Consider the following 19,906-nt stretch of genomic DNA (forward strand, 5'->3'; position numbering starts at 1 on the left):
TGGGCCCAAGTGGGATCCACCACAGGGTGATGAGGGAGCTGGCAGATGAGCTTGTGAAGCCGCTCTCCATCATTTACCAACAGTCCTGGCTCACTGGTGAGGATCCGGAGGACCGGAAACTGGCCAGTGTGACAGCCATTCACAAAAAGGGTGGGAAGGAGGAACTGGTAAATAGAGGCCAGTTAGCCTGACCTCAGTACCCGGTAAGGTCACGGAGCAGTTTATATTGAGTGTCATCATGCAGCACCTACAGGACGGCCCGGGTATCAGAGCCAGCCAGCACGGGTTTAGGAGGGGCAGGTGTTGTTTGACCAACCTGCCTCTTCTATGAACAGGTGACCTGCGTGGTGGATGTGGGACAGGCTTTGGATGTTGTCTGTTTGGACTTCAGCAAGGCCTTTGACACTGTCTCCCACAGCACACTCCTGGGAAAGCTGGCGGCCCACGGCTTGGACAGGAGCACTCTTTGCTGGGGAGGCAAAGGCAGAGGGTGGTGGGGAATGGCGCCGCATCCAGCTGGCAGCCGGTCACCAGTGGTGTTCCTCAGGGGTCTGTTCCTCGGGGCTCCTGGACTCAGCCCCAAATCCACCGGATAAAAAACCACCGAAATCCCTGCGGAGCTCTTGGTCTTCCTTCAGTTGTCTTCAAGTCTCCATGGCTTGTGCAGCTGCGTGGAATCAGTTCGGAATTCTCTTAAGGAGGAAGATATCAAAGCGCACCTCGTGATTTTTGGTTTTTTAATTGCAGGAGTATTTTTTTTATTTTTCATTTCATTGAAGAGTTGACTGAAGCATTCTTTAGGTGATCTTGGTTCTGAATGTCTCCTTAGGAGTTCTGAGCACAGCGAAGAATGAGCCCCTTGCAGGCTGACCCTGTTTGGACAACCTGCTTCTCACCCAACCTCACCACGTGTGACATCACCCACCTTGGACTGCGCTCCCAAAACATAAAAGAAAATTCAGCATTTTTTAATAAAAACAAACTTATGTAAATAATAAAATTAGAAATTTATTTTTCAGTTTTATAATAACATTTTTCTATATTTTATTACCTAATTTTTATATTGACATTAAAAAATCAATATATTTTTAGGAACAAAAAAAGCTATTGGTCATTGGTTCTAAGTAACACACTTCCCTTCATGAATTGCTTGACCACTACTGGCAATTGATTTCTTCTTCTTCATGCTGATTTGCTCTGTTTTTAGTCCTTTTGTCATCTTCTTTAGCATTTTCTCAGACAGGGTAAAAGGGGCCACTTTGGGGTTCATGGAGACATTTCTGGGGCACATTTGGGGCAGGGAATTTGGAGAGAACTTGAGGGTCTGGAGGACACATTTGGGAAGCGGGTGGACACTTGGAGGGGCACTTAGGGATTCTGTCGGACAATTCGGGGTCCAGGGGGGCACTTGGAGGTCAGGGAGGGGAATCCGGGGCCCTTCGGGGTCCGGGCGGGCACCTGGGGGGCTCTGAGGGGACTCTCTGTGGCGCAGGGGATGATGGGAGTTGTAGGCGCGGGTAGAACAGGGTTGAACGGCGCCGCGGAGCATCACGGGAGGTGGAGGCGCAGCTCCAATGGCTGTCGGCGGGGCGCGGGGCATGATGGGAGATGGAGTCACGGCTGGAGTAGCGCTCCGAGTGCGCCGCGGAGCATGCTGGGAGCTGTAGTCCCGGAAGTGGCTCGAACGGGGCGTCTGGGGCTCCGGGAAGGCGCTTTGGGGACACTTTTGTGTCCGAGCCGGGGTTTGAGGTCCTCGGGGGGAACGTGTACGGCTCGGGAGCACTTGCGGGGAGCTTGGGGAGCTGTCACCGAGCTCTCTAGGGCGCGGGGCGGGGCAGGAGTTTTTAGGCGCAGAACCGTGTTCCGAGGGGCTCCGAGGCCAGGGGGGATGATTGGAGATGAATTCCCTGAAGTCGCTCTAAGGGGAATCTGTGGGGTCGGAGCGTTCAAGGGATCCGGGGACGCTTTGGGGGCGGGCGAATGGGCGCTGAGGGAACAGTTAGGGATCCTGGAGGGGCTGGGGGACACTTGTTCACTTCAACGTGTTTATTTACTTATGAAACATACGTATTGTATTTAAAACTTAATATTCCATAGGTATGGGTTCTATAGGCGTAGATATCAATTAGCCTAAGTGCAAAACCTAATATTCCATGTAAGAATGATGTTCTCTACTGTTAAAAGCAAAATTAACCAAAACAAACAAAAAGGAGAGGGTTAACCATTAATGAGAAAGGAACAGAAAAGGTTGTTATGCCACTGTAAACTTTCACTCTGAGTCTACATTTCAAATGATACAGGTGACCCATCTGAAGGAGGATTTCTCCTCAGGAGAAATGTCTTTCTAAAAGTTTCCTTTGTTGCCAGGAGCTGCCTCTGTGCCAGGAGCCCGGCCCAGCTCAGCAGCACAGAAACAGCACAAGGACTTGAACGACCCTCCCGTGGATTTGGTGTTTCCATTCAACTCTGTCCCTGAAAGAGTGTTCCAAAAACTTCTCAAGAGCTCAAAGGTAAATTAAAACACTGAAGTTTTTTGCCGTTTTAATGGGACACACAGAGAGACCCAATGGAGAAAGTGTCCCCAGGTTCCATCACTGCAGGCACTGGTGACAGGTGGGGACAGACAAGGCAAAGGTGTCTCTGGTGCTGAGCAAACCTGGATGTGTTCCATGAATCCAAAAGGCCAAGGCCTGAGCCCCGGCCCCTGGCAAGGCAGGGATCTGTGGGGCAGGGATCTGTGGGGCAGGGAACTGTGGGTCAGGGCTCTGTGGGTCACAGATCCGTGGGTCAGGGCTCTGTGGGTCAGGGCTCAGCCGTGGGTCAGGGCTCTGTGGGTCCGGGATCTGTGGGTCCGGGCTCTGTGGGTCAGGGCTCAGCCGTGGGTCACAGATCCGTGGGTCAGGGCTCAGCCGTGGGGCTCACCGTGGCAGGGGTTGCTCAGGAGGTCACTCGGGGGGTGCCGGATCCTATGGGGCGGCTCCAGCGGCTCCTGTGGGGCAGAGACGGGGGCGGGACAATCTGTGGGGCAGGAGCCATCTGGGGGGCGGGGATGGGATCTGTGGGGCGGGATTTGGGATTCGGGATCTATGGGGCAGAGGGGGGATCCCTCAAAATTCCCACAAAAATCCCCAAATTTCCCAAAAACTCCAAATTTCCCCCCCAAAAAATTCCAATTTTTTCCTCGAAAAAATTCCCAAAATTTTCCCCCAGAATTCCCAAAATTTCCCAATTTTTCCCAATTTTTCCCAATTTTTTCCCAATTTTCCCCCATTTTTCCCAATTTTTTCCCAATTTTCCCCCATTTTTCTCAATTTTTCCCAATTTTTTTTAATATTCCGCACGTTTCCCACAGAATCCTCAAAAAATTCCCCCAAAATTCCCCAAAATTTTCCACAAAAAGTCCCAAATCTTTCAAATCCCCCCAAATGTTCCCAATTTTTTTCCAATTTTCCCAAATTTTGGGGTTTTTCCCCCAAATTTCCCCAAAAATCCCCCTAAAAACGACCCCAAACCATCAAAAAATCCCAAAATTTTCCTGATTTTCCCACAAAATCCCCTAAAAATTCCCCCCAAAATCCCCAAATTCCCAATTTTCACCCCAAATCTCCCAAAATTTCCCCAAAATTCTCCCAGATTTCCCAAATCCTCCATTTTCCCCCCAGAATTCCCCTAAAAACGACCCCCAAAATCCCAAATTTCCCCCAAATTCTCAAATTTTCACCCCAAATTTCGGGGTTTTCCCCCCAAAACTTTCCGACCTCGAGGGCCACCGGTGGGCGCTCTGCGGGGAGAGAATTTGCCAGATTTTGGGAAAATTTGGGGGAATTTTGGGGAGTTTTGAAGGAATTTTGGGAGAATTTTGAGGATTTGGGGTCATTTTGGGGCAAATTTGGGGGAATATTTTGGGAAATTTGGGAGAATTTGGGGGAAATTTCAGGTAATTTGGAAAAAATTGGGGGGAAATTTTGGGGGATTTTGGGAGGAATTTGGGAAAAAAATTGGGACTTTTTGGGGGAAATTTGGGGGGTTTTTTCCGGAAATTTTGGGGTTATTTGGGGGAATTTTGGGAAAATTTGGGAATTTTAGGGGGAAATTCGGGGGATTCAGAGGAATTCGGAGAAGGAATGGTGAAATCCTGGGAATTTTTGGACCATTTTGGGTCATATCGGGAGAAATTTTGGTTGATTTGGGAGGGAAATTTGGGAATTTTGGGGGACTATTTGGGACTTTTGAGGAAATTTTGGGAATTTTTTTTGATTTTGGCTAAATTTGGGAGAATTTGGAGGATTTTTGAAAAAATTTTGAGAATTTTGGGGAATTTGGGGGGATTTTTGACAAAATTTTGGGAAATTTTTTTGGATTTTGGTAAAATTTGGGGAATTTTTGAGGAAATTTTGGGAATTTTTGTGGGCTGTTTTTGGGGGGAAATTCAGGAGAATTTTGGTCGATTTTGGGGGGATTTGGGGACAATTTTGGGGGAGATATTTGGGGAATTTTGAAGAATTTTGAGGGATTTTTGAAGAAATTTTGGGAATTTTTGGGGGGATTTTGGTAAAATTTGGGGATTATTTGGGACTTTTGAGGAAATTTTGGGAATTTTTTTAGATTTTGGGGAAATTTGAGGGGAATTTTGGGGATTTTTGGGGAAATTTGGGGCGGATTTTTGGGGGGGGAAATTCGGGACAATTTTGGGGTCATTTGGGGCCTCGGTGTATCCCGTCGTGCCCCGCGGCGCCGCTTTGCTCCTCGGCGTACAAATGACGTCACCCGCGTTTATTTCGCCTCTCATTTGCATAAATTTACATAAGGCTGGCGCCTCGGTGAGGTGGGCGGGGTCAGAGCCACGCCCAGGTGCCTCCCAGTACAAACCAGTAACTCCCAGTCCCCGTGGTCAGTGACGTCATTCGCATTTATTTGTGCTCCCATTTACATAAATTTGCATATCGGCGCAGTGGGCGGGGTCAGAGCCGTGTTGGCCCCTCGCACTCCCTCCCAGTACAACCCAGTAACCCCCAGGCCCCGCCCAGTTTGCCCCGCCCTTGTTGTCACTCCATATAAGGGAATGGGGCATGGCCTGACGAGGGGCGTGGTCAGTTCACCTTTTGGGGGGGCAAAGGTTACACCACGCCCAGAAACCCCGAAACCAGTTTAAACCAGTATAAACCAGTAACCCCCAAACCCACTCCCAGTCCATCCCAGTATAAACCAGTGACCCCAGACCCACTCCCAGTTCATCCCAGTATAAACCAGTGACCCCAAACCCACTCCCAGTCCATCCCAGTATGAACCAGTGACCCCAAACCCACTCCCAGTCCATCCCAGTATAAACCAGTGACCCCAAACCCACTCCCAGTCCATCCCAGTATAAACCAGTGACCCCAAACCCACTCCCAGTTCATCCCAGTATAAACCAGTGACCCCAAACCCACTCCCAGTTCATCCCAGTATAAACCAGTGACCCCAAACCCACTCCCAGTTCATCCCAGTATAAACCAGTGACCCCAAACCCACTCCCAGTTCTTTCCAGTATAAACCAGTGCCCCTCAGTCCCCGTCCCAGTGCCCTCACCTGTCCGTACTGGTTTGAACTGGGATCTCTCGATGCTCGGTGGCCTCCAGGGAGTGCCTCAGCACCAGGGCCTGGCGCTGGGGGACCCTGGGAGTTACTGGTTTATACTGGTTTGTACTGGTTTGTACTGGGTTATACTGGTTTGTACTGGTTTGGGGGTTTTCCTTACTGGTTTGTACGGGGAGGGGGTTTAGGGGTCACTGGGATGAAGTGGGATGAACTGGGAAGGGATTTGGGGTGACTGATTTGTACTGGTTTATACTGGTTTGGGGTTTTTCTTTACTGGTTTGTACTGGTTTGTACTGGGAGGGGGTTTGGGGTTTTTTGGGATTTTTGGGGAGAATTTTGGGGATTTTGGGGCATCAAAAATCCCAATTTTGAGTCGGAATTTTGGGTGAATTTGGGGGATTTTGGGGCTTTAAAAATCCAAATTTTTAGTGGGAATTTTGGGGTGAATTTTGGGGGTTTTGGGGCTCCTAAAAATTCCAATTTTTGGGTGAATTTTGGGGATTTCCCAATTTTTAGTGGGAATTTTGGGGTCATTTTTGGGGATTTGCGGGCTCCAAAAATCTCAATTTTAGTGGGAATTTTCGGGGATTTTGGGTGGGAATTTTGGGGTGAATTTGGGTAATTTTGGGGCTTCAAAAATCCCATTTTTCAATCAGAATTTTGGGGTCATTTTTTGGGATTTTGGAGGTCTGAAATCCTGATTTTTGTGGCGAATTTTTGGGTCATTTTTTGGGATTTGGGGGCTCTGAAATCCCGATTTTTAATGGGAATTTTTGGGGTCATTTTTGGGGCATTTTGAGTGAATTTTGGGGGATTTTGGGGCTCTAAAAGTTCCAAATTTTAGTGGGAATTTTGGGGTGAAATTAGGGGATTTTGGGACTTTAAAAATTCCATATTTTGGGTGAATTTTTGAGATTTTTGGGGCTCTAAAAATCTCAATTTTTAGTGGGAATTTTGGGTTTTTTGAGAAATTTTAGTTGGGAATTTTGGGGATTTTGGGGCTTTAAAAATTCCCCCTTTCAGCAGGAAATTTTGGGGTGAATTTTGGGGATTTTTGGGCTCTAAAAAATCTCAATTTTAGTGGGAAATTTGGGTGGGAATTTTGGGGTGAATTTGAGGGATTTTGGGGCTTAAAAAATCTCAGTTTTCAGTCGGGATTTTGGGGTAATTTTTTTGGATTTTGGGGCTCTGAAGTCCCGATATTTAGTGGGAACTTTTGGGGTCATTTTGGGGGCATTTTGGGTGAATTTTTGGGGATTTTGGGGCTCTAAAAATCCCAATTTTTAGTGGAAATTTTGGCGTTTTTTGAGGGATTTTAGGTGGGAATTTTGGGGTGAATTTTTGGGGGGATTTTGGGGCTCTGAAAATCCCAATTTTTAGTGGGAATTTTGGGGTGGATTTTGGGGATTTTGGGGCATTAAAAATCCTAATTTTTAGTGGGAATTTTTGGAGTAAATTTTTGGGATTTTGGGTGGAAATTTTGGGGTGAATTTTGGGGATTTTGGGGCTTTAAAAATTCCAGTTTTTGGGTGAATTTTTGGGATTCTTTGGGCTCTAAAAATCCCAATTTTTAGTGGGAATTTTGGGGTCATTTTTGGGGATTTGGGGGCTCCAAAAATCCCAATTTTTAGTGGGAATTTTGGGGTTTTTTGAGGGACTTTAGGTGGGAATTTTGGGGTGAATTTGGGGGATTTTGAGGCTTAAAAAATCTCCGTTTTCAGTGGAAATTTTGGGGTCATTTTTAGGGATTTTGGGGGGAAATTTTGGGGTGAATTTAGGGGATTTTTGGGCTTTAAAAATCTCAAATTTTGGGGGGAATTTTGGAGTAAATTTTTGGGATATTGGGTGGAAATTTTGGGGTGAATTTAGGGGATTTTGGGGCTTTAAAAATTTGTTCTGGGTTGAAGTATATTCTATCACCATCTTCATGAACTGTTGAAACCAGGTGAGGCAGTGCTCCCTGCCTCCTCCACTCTGGCTTATCTTCTGTTAATGGGCCCATCAACACCTTTGCTGCACAGCTCACAGATAACCCCCTCCTGGACTACCTCCTGTTAATGGGCCCATCAGGCCTTATCACATGACTCACCATCCCATTGTGAGATGCTCCGCCCAGAGGGAGAAACCAAGCATTCCAGCCTGGATATAAGCTGAGACTCTGAACACCAGAGGGGCGCTTACCCACTGGATTCCCAGAGGACCCGAGCTACCAGACCTTTCTACAGGATCACTGCTTCAGGAAGACCACCTCATCTGGACTGCTTCCATCACTCCGCTCAGGTTGTCCTCTGACTCTTTCAGTGGTCTTTTGTATTATTGCATCTATTTTATTTTACTTTCTTTCCTTTTTTTCTATTAAATTGTATCTCTGACTTGGAGCCTCTCATTTGTTTTGCTTTCAAAACACTACATACTGTTTTCGTTTGTTATTAATTCTGTAGTTGTTTGGTGAGGGGGTTTTTTGTGTTTGTTTGCTTTGTATTACATACTAGTAAAGAATTGCTATTCCTATTTCCCAAATCTTTTCCAAAGAGCCTCTGATTGTAATTTTACCTGGCAGATACCTGTCTTCCCAAACCAAGACAGTACTTCACCGGTCCATATTTTCTACTGTAACTTATTAACTCCTCTGCTACCTCACTCCATGTCCAAAGTTTATAACTGCTGTTAGATTGTGTGCTAGGAGTTGTGAAAGGTGAGGAGTCAGTGGAGTCAGTGGAACCAGTTTGATCTCTTGTGTGTCCAAGAAATCTTTCAAGTCTATCTACCGAAGAGATAGATGCTATTGTTTTTGGAAGAAGAATTGCTGTTGGTTTAAGAGACTCTGGCAAACCTCGAATGAGGGGGGTCATAATCTCAGGTTTGACAGGCTGTTGCATTGGTGACTCACAGCCAGAGATTAATTTTCTTTCCTGTATCATTTGCAAGCATGCAGCTTTGTGTATGTTTTCTAGGAGTTGGTCTGAGGTGCCGACTATTGCCAGAGGGTCGCCCGTCTCTAGGGGGTTTAACCCCCCTGCCCAGTGAGCTGCACACTGTGTCAGGGACCATGGAGCATGTGTTCCTTTAAAGCCACCAGGAGTGCAGCCCCTCATTGACACAGTCTGTGGCCACAGGGAAGGTGGAGAGAAACAAAATGAGAAATGGCACAAACAGTGACACTGCTTTGTGGACAATATTATAAAAGTAAAACAAAGGAAAAGAACCTCCAAAGTAAAGCAACAAGAGGTATCAAAAATGACTTTTATGACAAGTGATTTTGAGAAACTGGCCAGCAGTTTAATGTTTGTGAAACCATCCAGCCATCAGTCTTCCATACTGCAGCCTCGAGCTCCTGCTTCCTCAGGCTGCAGATGAGGGGGTTCATGGCTGGAGGCACCAGCGAGAACAGAACTGACAGGGCCAGATCCGGGGATGGGGAGGAGATTGGGGGGGCTTCAGATAGGCAAACATGGCAGTGCTGAGGAACAGGGAGAGCACAGCCAGGTGAAAATTCCCCAGAGAAAGAAGGAACAAACCCAACCCCCAACAGGGAGGCAGGTGGAGAAGGCTTTGTGCCGTCCCTGCTCAGAGGGGATCCTCAGCACAGCCCTGATGATCTGCACATAGGAGAAAACAATGAACACAAAACAACGTAATCCTAAAGAGATGGAAAAACCAATGAACCCAAACTCCCTGAAGCAGTAGTTGGACTAGGAGAGCTTGAGGATCTGGTGGACCTCGTGGAAGAACTGGCCCAGCGCATTGCCATGGCACAGGGGCAGGGAAAATGTATTGGCCGTGTGCATGAGAGCATTGAGAAAGGCACTGGCCCAGGCAGCTGCTGCCATGTGGGCACAAGCTCTGCTGCCCAGGAGGGTCCCGTAGTGCAGGGGTCTGCAGATGGACACATAGCGGTCATAGCACATGATGGTCAGGAGCAAATACTCTGCTGACATGAAGAACAGAAAGAAAAAGAGCCGTGCAGCACCTCCCGTGTAGGAGATGGTCCTGGTGTCCCAGAGGGAATTGTGCATGGCTTTGCGGACAGTGGTGCAGATGGAGCCCAGGCCGCTGAGGGCCAGGTTGAGCAGGAAGAAGAACATGGGGCTGTGCAGGTGGTGGCCGCAAGCTATGGCACTGATGATGAGGCCGTTGCCCAGGAGGGCAGCCAGGGAGATGCCCAGGAAGAGGCAGAAGTGCAGGAGCTGCAGCTGCCGCGTGTCTGCCAATGCCAGCAGGAGGGAAGCGGCTGATGGAGCTGCTGTTGGACATTTGCTGTGGCTGCACATGGGGACATGTTCATGGATAAAGGACAGTGACAAGTCAGGACAGGCTGCTTTGAGCCAAACATGGGTCATTCCCTGTAGACTGTCCCACTGTGATTCACCCACCCTTGTTCCTGCTCTGGGAAAACCTTCACCCAGGTCCCTGCCTGAGCTCCAGTTGTGCTGTCTGAGTGTGCCAGGAGCAGCCAGGCCTGTGCATGGGGGCTCTCCAGGAGCCGTCCCTGCCCCGCTGCCCTGGGTTTTTGGCCATGTGGCAGAGGGACAAGCCTGGATATTCAGGATTTGTCAGTGGAATCACTCCTAATGCAGAAAGGCTTGTTGCCATCTTCACTCCCACTTCTAAAGGGCATGGAGAACAGGAAGGAATTATAGGCATTATTTTCCTGCCCACACATCATTCCTGGTATACTGAGGTCAGAAATCCCCAGCATTTCTGCTGCACCAGACCTTGCCCAGAGCAGAGGGATCCCTGAATGTCTCGCCCTCTCCAAAGGTCTCTGGGCAAGGTCCTCAGCACCCCCTTCTGCCAAGGACACTCACAGCTCCCTTGGCAAACCCAACAGCATTTCCTCAGCTGTGGCATCTCTGCACTTCCCCGTGGCACATTCAGGGAACTGCCAGAGGCTCTGGCACAGATCTGCAGGCAGGAGGGCAGCTCAGAGCTTGGAAGGACGCAGCAAGGAGATCCCCGGGTGTGCCCATGATGGGGTCTCAGGGAGGGGGCTCAGCTCATTCCCCTTTCCCATGGACTGCTTTGCCCACAGCCACACAGCTCACAGGGAAGCTCGGACAGCCCATTCCCATGGACACAGCTGCCTGGCAAGAATCCCAAGGGCAGTGCCTGGCTCAGCTGCTGCAAATGCCAGAGCCTCCCTGAGAGCACCAGATGACAGTGACAGAACCAGGGGAGGGCAGAACCAAGAGAAGATGTTGTGGGGCTGTGCCTGGGAGGGCAGGGCAGACACAGCCAGGCACTCAGGACAGTGTTCCCGTGCCCAGCTGTGCACAGCACCTCCCACACACCCACAGTGCCCTCCTGCCCCCAGCACTGCTCTGTTCAGCCCCCTCTCCTTCCCTGAGCCTCTCCCTGGGCCTGGACATTTCCCTCCTGAGAGGAGCCTTGTCCCTGCCAGTGCTCACAGAGCCCATCCCACCCTCTGCGCCCTGGGCCCAGCCCTACAGAAACCTGCCTGTCTGCAGGGCCCGGCCTGGGGCAGGGTCTGTCTGCAGCTGGGCAAGGGCAGCTCAGGAGAGCCCTGCTGGGCCCTGCAAAGGGGATGCTGCTGCTGCTGCTGAGGGCTGAGGAGTGGCTGAAGGCCCTTTAGGAGGCTCCCAGCAGAGAGACTGACCACCCAAAGTTACAAACCAGGAGTCTCTGTAAATGATTAAACATGACTCTGATGATCCTAGGTGTCCCTTTCAACTCATAATGTTCTGTGGTTCTGTGATTACAATTCCTGTTCTGCTTCACTCATCCTCTTTTGCCTATAATCAGAAGAGAAAAAAACCCCTTGCAACAGCGTTACAACAGTGAAGTAAAAACCAGACCTTTCTTGGAAACTTCCAGGTGTCTCAGTGGGAATGAGGAACACCCAGCCCCTGATTTCAACAATTGATTAGAGGTTGATTAATTAGGATATTTAACAGAAACATCGAATAGGAAATTCAGTATCCACAGCTACAAACCCCTGGGTCAACCCATTGGAGTAGGTCCAAGGACTTCTTTGTGCCACTTTTTTTTCTGACTGCTCACACTCTGGTTTAAAAACAAAATGTTCGTCTTGTAGGTCCACTTCCTGACAATAAGACTGGGCAGTATTTCAGGAATATATTTTGAAGCTTATTGTTCTAAAATCTAAGATAAAGGGTAGGAAATGTTGTAGAGTTAATTAAAGATTATAGTAATACAAGTATATAAAAGTAGTTGAATAGAGTCATAGTAGTTGAATAGAGTTGATTAAAGATAATAGTTTTATAACTACATAATAGTAGTTAACAGTAGTTAACAGAGCTACGAATAAATGAAAAATGCATCAAAAGCAAAAATGTTTTTGTCATCACCCCAACTTTCCCATCCTTCTCCAAGCAGGAAATTGAAAACACTCTCAGGAAAGCTCCTGGTCTTTGCAGCAATACCAGGCTTAGCTTCCTTTGGCAAGTGTCCTCCGGAGCTGTGCCCAGGCTGGTCTGGAGCTGGGAGCAGCCCTGCCCCACACAGCCCCTCTCAGCAGCAGCACCTGCCCTGCTCAGGGTGGCTCCTTCCCCCCACAGCTTCTCCCCAGCGCTGGCAGCAGCTCCCCGGGCCAGCTGAGAGCTGTCCCTGGCAGGCAGCAGGGTCCCTGGCCCAGCGCAGCGCCCTGGGCTGCAGGACCCTGCTCTGCTCGACAGCCCTGGGCACCCCTGGCTGCAGCCCCGGCTGCTCAGCCCTGCAGCAGAGCCCGGCAACAGGGAGCTGCCCTGTGCTGTGCCTCGGGGGCTGCAGCAGGGACACCCAGCCCTGCCCTGGGGCCACATGCCTGCTCTGCAGCCACGCTGAGAGTCCTCCTGGAAGGGCCTTAAAGCTGTGGGATGTGCCAGCTTCAGGAGATCCCTGCAGGAGCTGCAGCTTCTCTTCCCCCAGCCTGGGAGTGACTCTTCCTAACGCTGCGAGGATTTGTCCCCCAGTGAGCCCTCAGTGAGCTCTGCTCTGTGCTGCCAGCCCAGGCTGAGTTGAAGCCCTCTGTGCCTGTGTGCTGTGCCCGGGGTGGCTGCAGGCAGTGCCCCAGCCCTGCTGGGCTGGGCACAGGAGCTGCTCCTGGGCAGAGCTGTCTCTCTGCAGCGCTGCCCTTGCCAGGAGCTGCCTCTGTGCCAGGAGCCCGGCCAAGCTCAGCAGCGCAGACACGGCACAAGGACTTGAGTGACCCTCTCCAGGCTTGTGCTGAGGCCCTGAACATCAGTCCCTGAGAGGGAGCTGGAGAAACCTCTCAAGAATTCAAAGTCAGAATCCAGCTCCAAAGTTTCTTGAAGTTTTACTGGGTCCCGCTGAGGGACACGACAGAGAAAGTGTCCCCAGGCCCCAGCCAGAGCAGAGAACTGCAGGCAGTGATGACACGTGGGGACAAAGAGAAGCCAAGTCTTGGTGCCCTGGGCCACAGCAGCCTCTGTGCCACCAAGGGCCGTGAGGAGTCACCTTGTCCTGAGGCCCTGGGGCCTCCTGGCACAGCCCCGGCAAGGCTGGGCACTGTCAGCCCCTTGTCCTGCCCTCGGCATCCCCCTCCCATCCCAGTGGCCTCAAGGATGTGCTGGAAGGAGTCCCTGGGGAGCCTTGGTCAGGAATGGCCCTGGGGGCTCCTTAATGCTCCCAGGGACCGCAGGCTTTTCAAAGGACTTAGGGCTTTGCTTGTGCCTTGGAGTCACAGAGAGGTTTGTGCAATCACGGCCTCCAGTTATCTGCTTTAATTAGTCCCTTGAGAGGCTTTGTCAGTAATGACACTCAGTGCACTCATTAATGCTTCAAAGCACTTCAGGTTTTTAAAGGTACTTGATGCTTCCCTTTTAAAACTGACTTTGTGAAAGGTTTGTGCCATTGTTGCCCAAATTATCTACTTTAACAAGTCCTTTGAGATTCTCAATCAGTAAAAGCACTCAGTGGGGCTCATCAGTAATTCCGGCTACTCAAGGTTTATTCAAGGACTTTTTTTTGGCACTGAGTCTGAGAGGTTTGTGCACTCGTGGCCTCCAATTATTTGCTCTAATCAGTCCCTTGAGATTTTTACTCAGTAACAACACTCGGTGGAGCTCATTCATGCTTCAAGGTAATCGGGGACATTTAAGCACTTCTTTTTGCCACTGAGTCTCTGAGAGGTTTGTGCAATCATGGCCCCAATTATCTGCTTTAAGGAGTCCCTTGAGAGCTGTGCATTGACACTCAGTGGGGCTCATTCATGCTTTGAGATACTCAGGGTGTTTAAGGTACTTTGGGTTTTTCCTTCCCTCACTGAGTCTCTGAGAGGTTTTGGTGCAATCCTGGCCTCCAATTCTCTCCTCCAAGGACTCCATGAGGAACCTGTGTTGGGGATGGACCTCAGGGTGACCCTTTAATGCTTCCAGACACTTTGGGTTTTTCCTCTGACTCTGACTCCTGGAAAGGTTTGTGCAATCTCTTCTCAGGCCCTGAGGTTCCAGGGCTCAGCACCAAATGCATCACTGGGCTCATTAGGAGAAAGCAAGTCCTGACAAACCACGGCTGTGCCTTGATTTCCTTCTGGCCTGGTGCAGTTCCTTAGGAAGTCTTTTTTCCTAGAGTTATGGAGAAATAGTTCAAAGAGCGTTGAAGGAATCAACACTCTTCTTTTCAAAGGGGGTATTTTTCTCTTGAGAGCAGAGGTCATTGCAGCATTCAAGTGACTGATACTGATCCAGGGTCTCTCCTAAGGAAGTCTGGCCTGGTCAGAGGAGCTGTGCCTTGAGGTCTGATCCACTTTGGACAACCATGCTCCACATTCCCTAACCCCATCCTGCCTCTCCTCACTCACCTGGGACCTGCTTTGCTCAGAGAACTGGGTTCACTCAGACAAAGAGAGGTTTTCTTCCTTTCTTAGCAATCAAAACCTCCTAAGTTCCAAACAATCTCCTCAATTTGTGGCAAGCGCAAAGTGTCACCAAGGAGGTTCCCCTTCCCCAAGGCAGAACCATGCAAGGAATGTTTTAGACACCAACGAAGATGTACGATAAACAAAAATTTCAAGTCGGCTGGAGGCAGAATTAGAGCAACTCCTCAAGGACAGACAAGCTTTGAACTCCTTGCAAGTCAAAGCTCCAGGTGGGTTGTTGGGAGGTGTGTGAGTGAGGCAAGAGTGAGGGCAAGGGAAATGCAGAGAGCCCTGGAAGTGCTTCTGTGCACACAGGCTGTGGGGAAGGGCGCTGCAGCCCAGGCCTGGGCCAGGAGGGAGGCTGGATCATCATCCCAAGCTGCCCGGGGCCATGGCAAGGGGCTGTGGCCACGGACACTGGCCTGAGCCCAGTGCCTGGGCCCCTTGCCCAGGGCTGGTGTCAGTGGCCAGAGCCAGAGGGGATCCCTTGCTGGGGGCTGTGCCACGGCCACCTGCCCTGTGCCGCGCCGGCTGCTCAGGCGCCGCGGAACCAGCAGCAAACGCCGCTGCCAGGGCCAAAGGCAGCTCAGCCAGGCAGAAAGGGGCAGTGCTGGGCACTGGTTCCATGGCAGCCCTCACTGGGACAGCACACCTGGGTCACCTGTCCCGGCAACTGCCACGGAAACCTGGCTCATTGGGAATGCAATGGTGGACAAAGGTTTTAGGAGGGCCTGTCCCAATAGGACAAAGGGTGCTGGTTTTAAACTGAAGGAAGGGAGGTTCAGATGCGGAGAGATAAGGAAGAAATTTTTGAGCATAAGGCTGGTGATCCACCAGGACAGGCTTTCCCAGAGAGCTGGTCAATGCCCCCTCCCTGGAAACATTCAAGTCCAGCTGGGACAGGGCTCTGAACAACCTGATCCGGTGAAAGATGTCCCTGCTCATCGCAGGCGTTTGGATGAGATGAGCACTGCAGAGCTCTTCCCATCCCAACCATTCCAGGATTGCATGGGGAGAAGAGGCTGCTGGCTGGACTCCATCCACTCCCTTGACTCCTCCTTGTCTCTGCTGGAGCCCCATCCAGCAGCCAAAGCCAGCCCCTTCTCTGGCCTTTCCCCCCCTGCCCCAGGGGCTGCCAGAGCCAGGGAGGCACAGGTGACCTTGAGGCTTTGCAGGGCTCAGGCACAGCGGCTGTGCCAGAGTCAGGGCTGAGGTGTCACTCTGCGGGCTGGGGCAGAGCCCAGGCAGAAATGAGCCCTGAAGCAGCAGCTGTGCAGTGGGGGCCAGCAGGCCGGGCTGCCAAGGGAGGCTTCTGGCCATGGCCTGGAAGCAGCTGCTGCTGCCAAGGTGCCTTTGGTGCCTCAGGCTCTCCCTGGCACAGCTCCCAGCACGGCACTCTGCACTTGTGCCCGAGCCCTTCGTTGTGTTGGCTTGGCCTGGGGCTTTTCCTGCAGCGGGACCTGCCCTGGTCATGGCACAGGAAAGGCAGTTCCTCATGGAGCAGGAGGCTCTGCCTGGAATGGGCTCAAACAAGTCCAACAAGGCTCTGTTTACTTCAAAATTGCTTCCTAGAGCACTATATTCTATATAATTGTTACAGCTCCTATACTGTGGAGTAAATAACTCTCTTTTTTCTATTTGCTCTGTTGTGTAAATAAATCTTTCTGTCTAATCCTGATCAGAATCAATCATAGCTGTATTTATGGAAATATATCTGGTATTGAATCGGTAATCCTGGGGGACAAATTGCATTGCAGTTCAATTCCACCTGTCCAGTCTTTTACACGTAAACCTTTGACAAAGTCTGGGACTAGGACTGGATCCAGCCACTCCCAGTCTCCTCTCTTAGATGGAATTTGAAAAGTCAGGCATCCTGGAGGGGTTTGAGGATCCATGGTGTCTGTTGGGTGTCATTTCTCTACCTCATGACTCAGCAGGAGTTTCTCCAGTGAAGAAATGAAGCTTTTGCCTGGAGCTCCCACTCTGCCCATGACAGGAAGCTGTCAGAGTCTGTCCAAGGATGTGATATGCCTCACGACTGTCTCCAATGATTGAGGACTGAGACCCCAGGCTCTGAAAGCAGCCCCTGGCCTGGCTGAGGTGGAACGCTTGCCAAGTCTCGGAGGACTGGTATGCATCTCCATGAGAGCGGAGTGCAAGAACAATGGAACTGGTCACAGTGGACTGAGCCAAGGCTGCCTGTCCAAACTGGGCTGTCCGTACTGGAGGTAAGGTTTGCAGCTTGTTCCTGAGCACTCAGCCTTTACACAGCTGGTTCCTGCTTTGGCTCTGTGCCCCTTGCTTTGCTTCCCGCCTTGACCAACCTATAAAACCTCTGGAGACGCCCGCTCACTTTTGTGATCACCCCACGGGAGAAGATCGCGTCTATAGGCATCGTTAGGCGTCAAAGACTCGACCCTCCACGTTCATAGCTATAATCCCCTTCCCCTCTTTCTCTCTCTTTCTTACTATTTTTTATTTCTCTCCCCACTATGGCATTTGTTGGCACTAAATAAAGGTGCATTTGTGATGGAGTAAACTGAGTTTGTCCCCCGCTGTGTCTTTTGTGCTCTGAGATCCCTAAAACGAACCATCACGAACCCCGCTTGTGTGAGCGGATCGTGACATGAAATTGGCGTCACGGACAGGATCTTGATGGACAGAGGGGTTGCGGGTTTTGTATAGCTTGTAACAGGGGAAGGACCCTCGTCTCAGCCGCACCTAGCACGCCACTTGGGTGAGCGCTGTTAGAAAGCAAGGGGGGCCAGGGAAAATTCCCGCACACTGTACACACCCAGGCGTATAGCACTCCCTGTCATCAGGATTTCACAAAAGGATCTCATTGTGCAAAAGATGGGACTGTAGTTAGTTTTTGTGTGTTTTGGGCTGCTTGGTGTCGTTGAGGAGACAACTCTTTGGAACTAAGATGAACCTCCCAGGCAGTTTTGGTCTCCTCGCCCATTCCAGGGAAGCAAAGGGAAACACAGTTTTAGCTGTGCCTTTGGTGTAACTTGAAGCGTACCTCCCTGAGAGTGGTTTTGGTCCCTGCACAAAATGAGTGAAAAAGATAAGAATGCATTTTATGGTTTGCTAGCGAAACATGGTGCTAGACCTTCTCCAGATGGAGAAAGGTGGGCACAGAATAATTGGTTCAACTTTGAAAACATTGTAGATAGAATATATTCTTTGCAACATGATGCTAGATACAAACTGGGCAGAAATAAAACCATTCTTTGCTCAGTTTTGGGGGCCTGTCTTTCAGCAGCCATAGAAACCCGTTTTGAACGGGTGAGTGAAGAAAAAGCAGTCTTAGAATCCCTGCAGAATTAGGTAGAAGCTTTGCAAAAACAATTAGAACAGGAAAGAAATCAGAATTATTTGCTGCAGATTTCCCTTGCAGAAGGGCGAAGTAAAAACTTAAAATCTGCAGATTCACCCACAGAAAGAAAAATAGAAGGAAAGGAGACATACAACATGAAACAAATGTACCCTCAGAAAGAATTAGTACACATGCAATATTGTGGGGAACACTGTTGCTCTAACTTGAGACCTCTCATCAAAACAGAATATAATTATATAAATGAAGAAGATGGTGATCCCCACATAACCACCAAAGAAATACCATACACAGCCACTGAATTAGCTAAATTAAAGACAGAATACTCCCGCCTCCCTAGTGAATCAGAGACGGAGTATGTTTTCAGAGTTTCCCTCACAGGGGGCGACCAAATTAAATTAAGTGAACAAGCAAGTGGCTACTGGGGACATGGAGTTTTCTTAACGACAGGAAACACACATGCTCCATGCTCCCTGACACAGCGTGCAGCTCACTGGGCAGGGGGGTTAAACCCCCTAGAGACGGGCGACCCTCTGGCAATAGTCAGCACCTCAGACCAACTCCTAGAAAACATACACAAAGCTGCATGCTTGCAAATGATACAGGAAAGAAAATTAATCTCTGGCTGTGAGTCGCCAATGCAACAGCCTGTCAAACCTGAGATTATGACCCCTTTAATTCGAGGTCTGCCAGAGTCTCTTAAACCAACAGCAATTCTTCTTCAAAAAACAATAGCATCTATCACTCCGGTAGACAGACTTGAAAGATTTCTTGGCCATACAAGAGATCAAACTGGTTCCACTGACTCCTCACCTTTCACAACTCCTAGCACACAATCTAACAGCAGTCATAAACTTTGGACATGGAGTGAGGTAGCAGAGGAGTTAGTAAATTACAGTAGAAAATATGGACCAGTGAAGTACTCAGAGGACAAACCAGAAAAACCCAGAGGAGTCAGGCACATTGCCTCTCCTAATGAAAAATGAGAAAAGGGAAAACAAATTTCCAACCGGCAGCAGCTGTGGTTGCTAGGGCTGAAAAGGGGAGTTCCACGAGAAGTAATGGATAAATTGCCTTATGATAAATTGGCTAAAATAATTTCCAGTTGGCCCTGTCCCAAACCTATTGTGTTGGAATCATCCAACCAACAACCCAGTGCACCTCCTCTTCCACAAGCCTTGGGCAGCCTGCCACAGCATTCCCCAACACAGGTTTTAAGCAATTAGACACAGCTCTCTCCCCGCTTCAGGGAAGTGAAACACACCAACCTCCTTTAAACTAGAAACTCCGTTTCTCGATAGTGAGCGAAGAAACGGAGACTGGATGTTTTTGAGGAAGCTCACAAAGGACCCGAGAACAGGGGACATATTGATTACAGCAATAGTTGGCCCCAAACAAATATTAATAACTTTTGTTGTGGACACAGGGGCCCAAATCAGTGCATTGAAAATCACACACGCCCAAAAGTGTGGGCTTGTTCCCAGCAAAAAACGATGTTGTGTTTTAAATGCTCTAGGAACTACAGAGTCTATGAGTATCGCTCTAGTAAAACTCACACTGCCCGGAGAAGACAACCCAATAGCTGTCCAAATGGTCATCGGAAACATTCCTGACAGTTTGTTAGGGATGGATATACTTGCTGGGAGACAATGGGAAGACTCAGAAGGCTTTCTCTGGTCTTTCGGAGCTCCCAGCCTTAACATCAGGCTGCTACAAACAGCTCCTTCCCTACCGTTCAGCAAAATCACTTCTGTGAAACAATATCCTTTACCCTCTGGTGCTAAAGATGGCATCAAGCCAGTCATTCAGGAATTGAAAGATCAAGGAGTAATTGTTAACACTCACAGCCCTTTTAACTCACCAATCTGGCCAGTTAAAAAACCCAATGGAAAGTGGAGACTGACAGTTGATTACAGACGGCTTAATGCCAACACAGACCCTCTTACAGCAGCGGTCCCAAATACAGCTGAATTAATAATATCAATTCAGGAAAAAGCTCACTCTATTATGGCAACAATAGATGTTAAAGACATGTTTTTCATGATACCCATACAACAAGAAGATATGGACCGTTTTGCCTTTACATGGGAGGGACAGCAATATACCTTCACACGTCTACCCCAAGGGTAGCGACACTCCCCCACTTTAGCCCA

At 49.4% G+C, this 19,906-nt stretch overlaps 1 long non-coding RNA gene across 2 annotated transcripts; it reads left to right on the plus strand.

Moving 5' to 3' along the window:
- The first annotated feature begins 1,678 nt into the window (after positions 1 to 1,678).
- Positions 1,679 to 7,949, plus strand: LOC136304426 (uncharacterized). Of its 2 annotated transcripts, none has more exons than XR_010724561.1 (3): positions 1,679 to 1,749; positions 2,368 to 2,510; positions 7,523 to 7,949. It is a non-coding gene; the product is annotated as an uncharacterized lncRNA (long non-coding RNA). The 2 variants fall into 2 exon arrangements; XR_010724560.1 differs by having other exon boundaries at positions 1,681 to 1,766.
- The last annotated feature ends 11,957 nt before the right edge of the window (positions 7,950 to 19,906 follow it).

Source organism: Chamaea fasciata, unplaced genomic scaffold, assembly GCF_029207755.1.
Source record: "Chamaea fasciata isolate MVZ Bird 193981 ecotype frontalis unplaced genomic scaffold, bChaFas1.0.hap1 SCAF_88, whole genome shotgun sequence".
NCBI lineage: Eukaryota > Metazoa > Chordata > Aves > Passeriformes > Sylviidae > Chamaea > Chamaea fasciata.